The sequence below is a fragment of the Marmota flaviventris genome, chromosome 2 (assembly GCF_047511675.1).
Source record: "Marmota flaviventris isolate mMarFla1 chromosome 2, mMarFla1.hap1, whole genome shotgun sequence".
NCBI classification, from domain to species: domain Eukaryota; kingdom Metazoa; phylum Chordata; class Mammalia; order Rodentia; family Sciuridae; genus Marmota; species Marmota flaviventris.
Window position 1 is genome coordinate 66,711,688 of NC_092499.1, and position 10,609 is coordinate 66,722,296.

A 10,609-nucleotide genomic window follows, 5' to 3' on the forward strand; every position below is an offset into this window, starting at 1 on the left:
GGTGCAGGTGGGACAAAAAGGATGACAGTGGATTCAAGGGAAAGAGGTGGGAGGTGAAGTACAAACTCTTTGGGGGATTTTTTTTTTTCTGCAAAGGGGGCATAAAAAATAGTGTAGTAGCTGCAGGATAATTTGATGTCAAGGGAAAGGGAGATTTGTTTGTTTATTTATTAAACAGGGAAATACTCATGTTATTGCTAACAATCTCAAGAAAGAAAAAAAAAATGATGTAGGGGATAGAAGGGAGAATTGCTATGGTGATGTCCTTGGGTCAGGAAGGGAGATGAGAGTCTGTGAACGAAGGGGAGGAGCTAGCCTCAGAAAAGAGCAAGCAGATTCACTGTCACAGGAGGGAAGGCAGAATAGATGAGCGCAGGCACTGGTAGGTTGTTTGTTATACAAGTGAGAGCTCATGGGATTTTTCTCTGATTGCTATTTTCTCAGCTATGTGGGAAGCAAGGTCATGAGCCAAGAGTGAGGAGGGGGAAGAGGTGTGACATCCGGGAGAGCCAGAGAGTGAACGGACTAAAGAAATGTAGTCATAGAATTTCCAGGCAGCATTGTCTAAAAATGTAAGAGATTATGTAGGTGAGTAGAAAACAAGGACTGAGAATTTCATACATTTGTCATCAGCCCACCCATGGAAGCTATACTACAGGCTTTGAGATTCAAAGAAGAATTCTGACCCCACGGAATTTAAAACCAAGTGTAGGCAACAAATAATAAACACATGAAAGGTTCAAATAATAATTTAAGACAATAGAAGAGATATATGTGACAAGGAAACATATAAAACTGCTGAATATGTTTAAAGAGAGGTGATCTAAAGTGATGTGATGGTTGATCCTGGTAGAGAAGATAAATTCAGAGAAGGACAATGAGGATAAAGGAAATAATAGGAACAAAGTCCAAAGACTGAAGGGAAAGAGGCAGAGGTATATCATCACCAAGTAGTATCGCCAGACAAAATACAGAACACCCAGTTAAATTTGAATTTCAGATAAACAACAGATCATTTTTAGTATAAATATGTTCCATGCATACTTATCTGAAATCAAATTGAAATGAATGTCCTATACTTGTATTTGCTAAGTTTGGCAACCATACCACTAAAGTTAAGAAAAACTGAAAGAATGTTCCCTTCCCCCAAGAGAAGGGAGAATTCGAAAAATAAAAAGTATATTCAGTAGTGGCAGATGCTTCAATGAAGATGCAGAAATGAGGCATTTGATAGAGCAACAAAAGCAGAAGCTCAAATCAACAGATATGGAATACCCAATAAAGAGACTTGGCAGTAGGGAGAGAAATATATAGTCTAAGGCCAAATGAAGAGATGGAGCCCAGGCCCTTGTCATGCAATCACTGTGATGCTGCACATATTTAGACAGTGTGTGAGCAACCAACATTCCATCTCTAAGATACTCTGTAACTGCCAGAGTATCAAACAATGAGGTCACAGCTTTGTTGGTTTGGTAATCTAGGGATCAAGTATCCCCTAGTTAAGGAGCAAGACAAGGAAAGGAGGCACATTTTGGCACATAAAATATAAAAGAAATTAAAAAAAGAAAGAACAGAAATCCTACTGTTGTAAAAATATTTATTTGTATTCAATGGTAGGCCAAATTCAGATACTCCCAGATGAAAATCAGACTGTGAATTTCAGATTGTAAATCATTTTTAAAAATATACTCTTTTGCCCAAGGAGGCTTGCTCTTTAGTGGATTTTGTTTGCTTGTAACTGGGTGGATGAAAATGTCCAAGAGATTCCATGAGAGTCAAGCCCTGCTGTGAAAAAGGCAATGGCAGAAGTTTTCCCCTGCCGGGCTGCCTGTGTTTGGGGGCTTGGTCACTGAGAATGGCCTGTCCAAGGGCTGTGAACTATCAGTGGGTAGAAGTGTTAGAATGACAGTGACACATACTTCTCTAGTAATGTTTTATCTTTGGGGGACTCAAGGTTCCATAGTATTATTAGAGAATATTTATTACTGAAATGCCTGCCCCCAGGAAGAAAAGGTGAAAACTTTTGGAAGGGATATTAAAAAATGAGGGTTAGCAGAGTGACCTTTGACAATAACTGCTAATGGATTAGGGTCAGGAACAGCTCAGTGCTCACAGATCTTAAAAATATTGTCATCTATCTTTCTCCCTGAATGGAGTGTTCATCTTGCCAGTTCCTATAGTTAATTAGATTGTTAAGTCTATTTATAGCAGCAAACACTTCACTGGCATGTAGCAAAGGCTGATTATTAATCAGGGGGCTCTACTGACTCCGGGTGGAATGAAATGTAATTATTCAAATTAGGTTTAGGCCAAGGTCCAATGACCTCACAGACATCATCCTGATTTTTAAAGTTCTAGTTTCCGTAAGCTATGTCTCTGGAAGATGTGGAGATTTCAGTCTTTGGAAGCCTTGGAATAAATAGTAATGTTAAGTTTAGGCATTCCCCCTCGTCCTTAAAACGACTGTACTCTCTTCTATAAATGTACCTGTGCACCTGCCAGCTCATGACTCAAAATCAGCATTACTGAATAAATCATTATACAAAGTAGTTATGGATGTAGAATTTTAATAGCAAATCAATGAAAGTTAATTTTCATGGATGCTATTAGAGAGAGTGTTCACCTAGTCTGTCTCCTATCATATATCATATTATTTTATACTCTGGGAGAAAAGATATTATATAGGTGATTTTAACAAAAGACAGACATTTGAATAGCTTAACCTTCTTGACTAGATTTGGCCAGTGTCCTCCCCCACATTTAACCATGTATGCCTTTAATGGGAAATTAGGATACTCTCAGGGTTAGTAGGATAAAGGAAAAAAAACTTCAGAGGAATTCTCAGAGCAGTTTGCTGTGGCTCTCAGGGGCGTGGGGGGGGGGCGCTTCCCTTAAACACTGATGGAGGAATCACGTGAGATCAGCAGCTGCTGTCCACTCTATACAACTGCCCCTCAGGTTACAAATATTTTACTCTAAACTCCTTCTGTGTTTGGCCCTCAGAGATTTTCAAGTCAAGGTGGGCTGACCTAGACTAGCTTTCTTTTTCTCCAGGAGAATCAGGTGTTTGGCACTTAAGCCTCTTTTCATTTTCACTCAAGGTGCTGAGAAACCTAGAAAATACTTTTAATTTCTGGATGGAGTAGGGCGGGGCACAAGTATTGACTGTATTACCACTTAACCTTGTGCCTGTCTTAGACAGGGATTGTTTGGTTGGAAGTAACAGAAATGATCTCTAGCAATCTAAAGCAAAAAAGATGGAGAATCTATTAAGTATGTCCATGGTTATCCATCCAGGGGCACAGAGTTTAGTTGGGTCTTGAAGAGATCCCTACTAGGACTTGGAGAACTTTGTGCTCAGCAGGGCTGAGTTGTCATGTCTCTGCTCCTTCTCTAGGGCAGACTAACTTTCTTTGCTTAGTTTGTATATGGTTTATCATGGATGCCCTTAAGTGGTATCCCCAGTCTTTGAGTTTTAAGATGTTCATAATCTAGATCTTACAGCTCCTGACTTAATTCCCTTTTAAAAATAGGACTTTAAAAAATCCAGACATACTTCATATAAGGGTCACTACTTAAAAATGTACAATTCAGTGGGTTTTAGTGTTTCCAGTCATCACCACTATCTAATTCCAGGATATTTCCATCACCCCAAAAGGAAACTCCATACTTATCAGCAGCTACTCCCAATTACCCACTCTCCACACGTGATGTGCAACTACTAATCTATTCTCTGTCTCTATGGATTTTCCTATTCTGGACATTTCATATAAATGGCATAATACATATATGGTGTCTTACTTCACTCACTTAACAAAATGTTTTCAAAGTTCATCCACACTGTAGCATGCAACAGCACTTCATTGCTTTTTATGATTAAATAATATTCCATTTATGGATATACCACATTTTGTTTATCTATGCACCAGTTAATGGATATTTAGGTGTTTTCACTCTTTGACTATATTAAAAATGTTGCTATGAACATTATTTTAAAAATGTTTAAATATTTATTTTTAAGTAATAAAAATAAGTTGTGTATATTTATGTGTATAATGTGATCTTTTGATTTGTGTGTTCATAATTGTGAAATTATGGCTGATTATAATATCTATCACCTCACATTCTTATTATCTTTTTTTTTTTTTTGGTAGTTGTACACAATAACTTATTTATTTATTTATTTATTTTTAATGTGGTGCTGAGGATCGAACCCAGGGCCTTGCACATGTGAGGCGAGCGCTCTATCACTGAGCCATAATCCCAGCCCCACATATTTATTATCTTAGTGATGAGGACCTTTAAAATCTGTTCTCTTAGCAACTTTGAACATGCTTTATGTCATTGTTAATTATAGTCAGTCACCATGCTGTACAATAGATCTCTAGAATTTATTATTCCTATCTAACTGAAACTTTGTATACTTTAACCAATATCTCCCATCCTTACCCCTTCCTGCTACCCATCTCCTGGTAATTATCATTCTACTTTGCTTCCGTGAGTTTAAATTTTTTAATGGGATCTCACAAAGTATTTGTCTTTCTGTGCCTGGCTTATTTCACTAAACATATTACCCTCTAGGGTCATACGTGTTGTTGCAAATGACAGAGTTACCTTTTTTTATGGATGAGTACTATCCCATTGCATATATATTCCACAATTTAAAAAAAGTTCATTTGTAGATGATTACTTAGGTTATTTGCATATCTTGGCTATTAATGAATAGTGCTGCAGTGGATGTGGGCGTGCAGACATTTCTTTGGAATGTTGATTTCAATTCCTTTGGTGTGTTCCCAGTAGTGAGATTTCTATATCATATGGTAATTCAGTTTTTAGCTTTTTGAGAAGCCTCCATAACATTTTCCAAAATGACTGCACTAACTTATAATACCATCAATAGTCTATAAGTTTACAATGCCACCAACTGTTTCCTTTTCCCCACATCCTCCACATCACTAGTTATCTTTCATAGTTTTGATAAGAACTAATCTAAGAGAAGTGAGGTGATACCTCATTGGGTTCATATTTTGAATTTCTCTGATGAGTAGAGATTTTTGAATGTTTTTTTTTTCATATATTCACCAGTCATCTGTATGTCTTCTTTTGAGCAGTGTCCATTCAAGTCCTTCATTTTAAAATGTGATATATTATACCTAATTGATTTGCATGTGTTGAATCATCCTTACATCCCAGCATTAAATCCCAGTTGATCATAATGATTGTTCATTTTGATGCATCACTGGGTTCACCTTATTAGTATTTTGCATCTATGTGCATCAGGGATATTGATTGACTTGTAGTATTATTTACTTAATTGTGTTTTTGTTTGGCTTTGAGATCAGGGTGTGATATGACCCTGTAAACAAATTTCGGTAGAAGCATACATATGTTTTTAATTCTCTTGGACATATACTTAGGAATGGAATTGCTCAGTCATATGCTAATTCTACATTTAACTTTTTTCCTTTATTTTGTTTATTCACTTTTATGTGGTGCTGAGGTTAGAACCCAATGCCTCACATGTGCGAGGCAAGCCTTCTGCCACTGAGCCACAACCTCAGCCCCTATATTTAACTTTTTGAGGGACTGCCATATTGTTTTTCATAGTGGCTTCACCTTTTTACATTCTTACCAGCAATCTGTGATGAGGCCCATAGGCCCTTTGCTTTTTCATTTCAAATTTCTAGGAGTCAGAGTCTACCTGCCCCTTGCAATCACATGATGGGTTCCTTTGGGTAATATTGGTACTCTGTTCAATATAGCTCAGGAAGAGGGTGGATGGTGGGGGCATGTATGTAAAAGCCCATCTTGTAATAGTTCTCAGGAAGGAGTGGCTTCTGTATTTTGTATTTATCCTTAACTTCCGTCTTATCCCCAGGATGTATCACCTTTTATTTGTTTGTTTATTTATTGGTACTGAGGATTGAACCTAGGGACTTTGCCACTGAGCTATATCCCCAGTCCTCTTATATTATTTTTAAAATTTTGATACAGGGTGTCGCTAAGATCTTGCTAAGTTGCCTAGGCTGAACTCAAACTTATGATCCTCCTCCCTCAGCCTTCCAAGTCACTGGGATTACAGGTATTGTACTACCATGCCTGGCTCTATCACCTTTAGAAGGGGTCAGTTAATGACAATTTATTATTTTTAAATTGAATTGATCCTTGAACTTTTCATTAGGACAAGGTACAAAACTCTGTATTGGCTAGTAAAAAGTAACATGTTCACTTTGAATAGATATTTCTTATCTCAATCTGTGAGGCAAATGGAAATTGCAACCCAATTCAGCGCTGTTAACTGACATGTGTAAGATCATAAAGTGAGTTGATGACCATCCTGGAATTAGCATTTGGAACCTTAGTGCTATTGATTGGATTCTCAAGCTACTTGTTGGATGGAACTTAATTATTGTCCTTCTTTGTTGTTTTGGGGCCCAAACTCCCATTCTTTATTCATTCCTTTATGGAATTTGTAGACAAAACCTCACTCACACTTTCCAAAATGAGTTGCTTTATAAAAATCCCAGAATGCAGTCAAACCCATCTGTTTCTTCTTCTACATTAACTTATTTGCTGCAATAAAGCCCCAGACAGTCCTCAGAGAGATGCAGTTATAGAAAAGAAAACTGATTATGAGGGAAAGATTTTTAGGGTCATTGAAATTTATTCCCTCTATATGCAAAGTCTGCTGTGTAATGTGTGCAATAGCCCGCGATCACCTTGACATAAACTATTGCTCACGTTTGAGAAGCTAATCATGCAGCCTGTACATGAGAGGAATAGTAAGCAAAGGATTCCCACTACAGAAGGTTTAACAATCAGGAGCTTCAGGCATTGCAATGGAAATGAGGCTGGTCGCACAGCATTTTAACTGAGCTTTACTCTGGAGCTTGTCTCCTAGTATTAAGATTCTCGAAAACTGTTGATTTGGATCCAAATGTGGAGAAGGATTTAACATTTGCCTTGTTTTCTCTGAAAGTCAAGATAAATGTACAGCCACAAAGCTGAATCTGAGTTGGACTCGTGTGTGTGTGTGTGTGTGTGTGTGTGAGAGAGAGAGAGAGAGAGAGAGAGAGAGATATTAAATAATAGATGTAGAGATCCGAATGTGGAAGCTTGGAAATAAACCTTACATAACTTTGATTTATTTCACATTATTTTCGATAATTTTTATTTATTCCAAAATATTGATTATTTACAAGCCTTCAAAGTTAGCTACCTGAGACCTGATGGAGTCATAATTTGAATGTTATGTGAGTCTGCTTCTCAGTTTATGGATTGTGGGTCATGTTGTTTCTCCCTTACTCCTGTTTCTAAGAGAGCCTCCAGACATAGCAGGTGACACTGATGGATGGTCCCTACCTGGCTCTTTATTGAAGCCTCACATTGTACACAGAAAGGGTGAGATAGTTGATGCCTCAGTCAGGAGTAGACAGCTAACAGGTCAATAGAAACTCAACCTGAAATTGCTGTCACAGCAGCTTGTTATAGCTTTTGGCTTTGATGTACAGCTACTCCACTTTGTAATTCAGCAAGTGCGGTGCTTGGGGACTGCTCCATTAGGTGCAGCTGTAACCAGAAGTCAGGTGATCTGGAGCCCAGCTCCAGCTAGAGCTCTGTGACCTTGGGAAGATTCCTTAATGCCTCTGAGTTTATTCATCTGCCAGAGCAGTGGGGTGGATGTTAGACTTACCTAACCAGGACTGACTAGGATAATGCATGTGAAAGTACTTTGAAAAAGGAAAGTATTGTCAATACAATAAAGCTAAGACAACCGGATTCCCTCAGGGACATTTCTCCTTATAAGGTGAGGAGAGTGGGAGAAGAGAACTAATGTGACTTTGAACCAGGCATCACATATTTAAACTCATTTAATCCCACCAAGGTAGGTGTTAATTATTCCCATCTTGAAGATTAATTAACTGAGGCTCAGAGAAGATAAGTCACTTGCTCAAAGTTTCTCTGTTTGTTGGTACTCAGTAGAAGCCAGACTGGAATAAGTGGGTGTGACTCTAAACCTCTGACTAAGGTAGGTGATCCCTGCCCCATTGTTCACCCACTATTTACTTTACATCAACATCCCATCTTCTTTCCCTATTGTTCACCCACTATTTACTTTACATCAACAACCCATCTTTTTTCCCCTACTTCTGGCCCAAAGGAACTCCTTTGAGCCTGGCTTCTCATCTTTAAAAACAGAATTACACCACTCTTTTTGCAGGCTAGTGTGAGCATTAAATGAGTTTGTCTATCCACAGTGCCTAGTCAGGTGTGAGCACCAAAAAAGATGCCTCACGTCTCCCCACATCCAGGCTGTGTGCCTCATCCAGGCTGCTGACTCTCTAGTGCTAAGTTCAACCTGTGCCTGAGGCTTCCCTTCTCCCTTCAGCAAGAAGAATAAGAAAATGTCACTGCACATTATCTTTCCATTTTTACTGACATTAAAACTTTTTTTGAGAAATACCCTTAAATATCCTCTAAGCTAGGCACCTAAGCAAGTTCTCTGGGGGAGGATCACTCTTCAGTGGAGGGGAAGAATATGCCTTGAGCTGATGCTCAGTGACAGATGACTCAGGGTAGGGATTTTTGATAAACTGGTCATTTTATCTGTATTTTCTTACTAACTGAAAGTCATGGCACCATTATTTCTTCCAGTTCCCATCATTAATCACATTTCATATATATCAGTAAGTGAGATACTAATAAAACTTGTGAAATAATATTATTTTACTTTAAGATGTGATTTGAATCCACACACTCAACTCTCTTCCTTCCACTCAATTCATTTGAAATGACCCAAGTAATATTGAGCACATCTGTAGTAAAGTTAGAAAACAAAATACCACCATCAGACCAGAAACTTCAAGAACTTTCTATAAGACACAGTTTATATAAAATGATTTTGGATCTTACTGTATAGAAATGAGAAACTTTTATGAAATTATTATTAAAACTTTGTTGTGGGGCTGGGGTTGTGGCTCAGCGGTAGAGCATTTGCCTAGTGCGTGCAAGGCGCTGGGTTCGATCCTCAGCACCACATAAAAATAAACAAAATAAAGGCATTGTGTCCAACTACAACTAAAAAATTAAAAACAAAACAAAACAAAACAAAAAAACTTTGTTGTGGGTTGAATCCCCGCCCCCATCCCCAAAGATATGTTCAAGTTCTTACTCCTGGTACAGGTGAATGTGGTCTTATTTGAAAACAGGTTCTTTATAGATGCAATCATGCTGAAATAAAGCGACACTGGATTAGGGAGACTAGTGCCCTTATAAGAAATAGGAAATTTGGACACAGACCTACAGGGAGAAAAAAAACATTGTGATGGTGAAGGCAGAAATTAAAGTGATCCAGCTGCAAGCCAAGGAGTGTCAATAATTGTTGGCCACCACTGGAAGTTATAGACAGACAGGGAAATCACCTTCCCTAGAGTCTTCGAGGGAGTATGATCAGCTGAATCCTTGATTTTGGACTTCCAGCCTCCAGAACTATGAAAGAATAGTTTCTGTTTTAACTCGCCCAGTTTGTAGTAATTTGTTATGGTAGCCCTGGGAAGCTAAGACTTGAAAACTTGAAACTTTAAAAAATGGATTCAGGGAAGTGTTGATACAACTGTAATTCAACACATGTGAAGGAAAGACCTGGAGAATAAGTGCTCCTTAGCAGAGCTGGAGGTAATTTTCAAATGCAGAGCCACAGAGGTTAAGCAAATAGGGAACAAATCTGAATCCTACAAATGATCTTAGGAAGTTGGATCTTAACTCTAGACAGTGCAGCTGGCCATGACCTGCTATGTCAAATACAACAGAGGTATCATCACAGCAAATTCCTATTGAGAAAAGCCAGGGCAGATAGACAAGAGGCTGATGTGGGAACACAACGCGTATAGGAAAGCATCCACTAAGCACAGGAGTAAACTTTCTTGCCTTCTCCTAACTTGTTGTCAAAATAGAACTATAAGAATATGAAAGTTTCAGACAAAGGAGAAAGGAAAGTTTTCATTTTTATAGTTCTCTTTATTCCTTAAACTCAATTTTCATTGAGCACTTATTGTGTGCTAGATATCACGCTAGGTTGAGAGTTTAATTCAGAAGCCACTTCATATGCAAAGATCTGAGGTCAAGACAGAAAAAGTACATGGCACAATCAAGGAGTTGTGAGGATGGGTAACAGGGAGAAACCACTGGCATGGAAATTTTTCAATAATTATTCAAATTATTTACATAAAGGAGGCCAGTCAGAGCAGTAAGAGGAAAACCTCTGAAATGGACTTATTCCAAGATACCAGAAAAAGAAAAACTTATGTGAATCACCAATTCTTTTAAGTATTTCAATACAAGATTAAAGAGGATACTATTTAAGAAAATCAGGCAATATGAGACCAGGAAATATTGCCACCAGATCAAAAATATAATCGTCAAATTAAAATTTAAATAAAGGTAGCAAGGAGAAAATTGAATCCTGTGGTAAATTAAATTGGTGAATTAGATGATTAGGTTGAGAAATTCTTCCGGAACTTGGAGGAAAATATGCAAACATAACTATATGCTTATAAAGGAAAGATATGCAGAAGACAAATCCAGCAGATCCAATATATGTATAATTTAA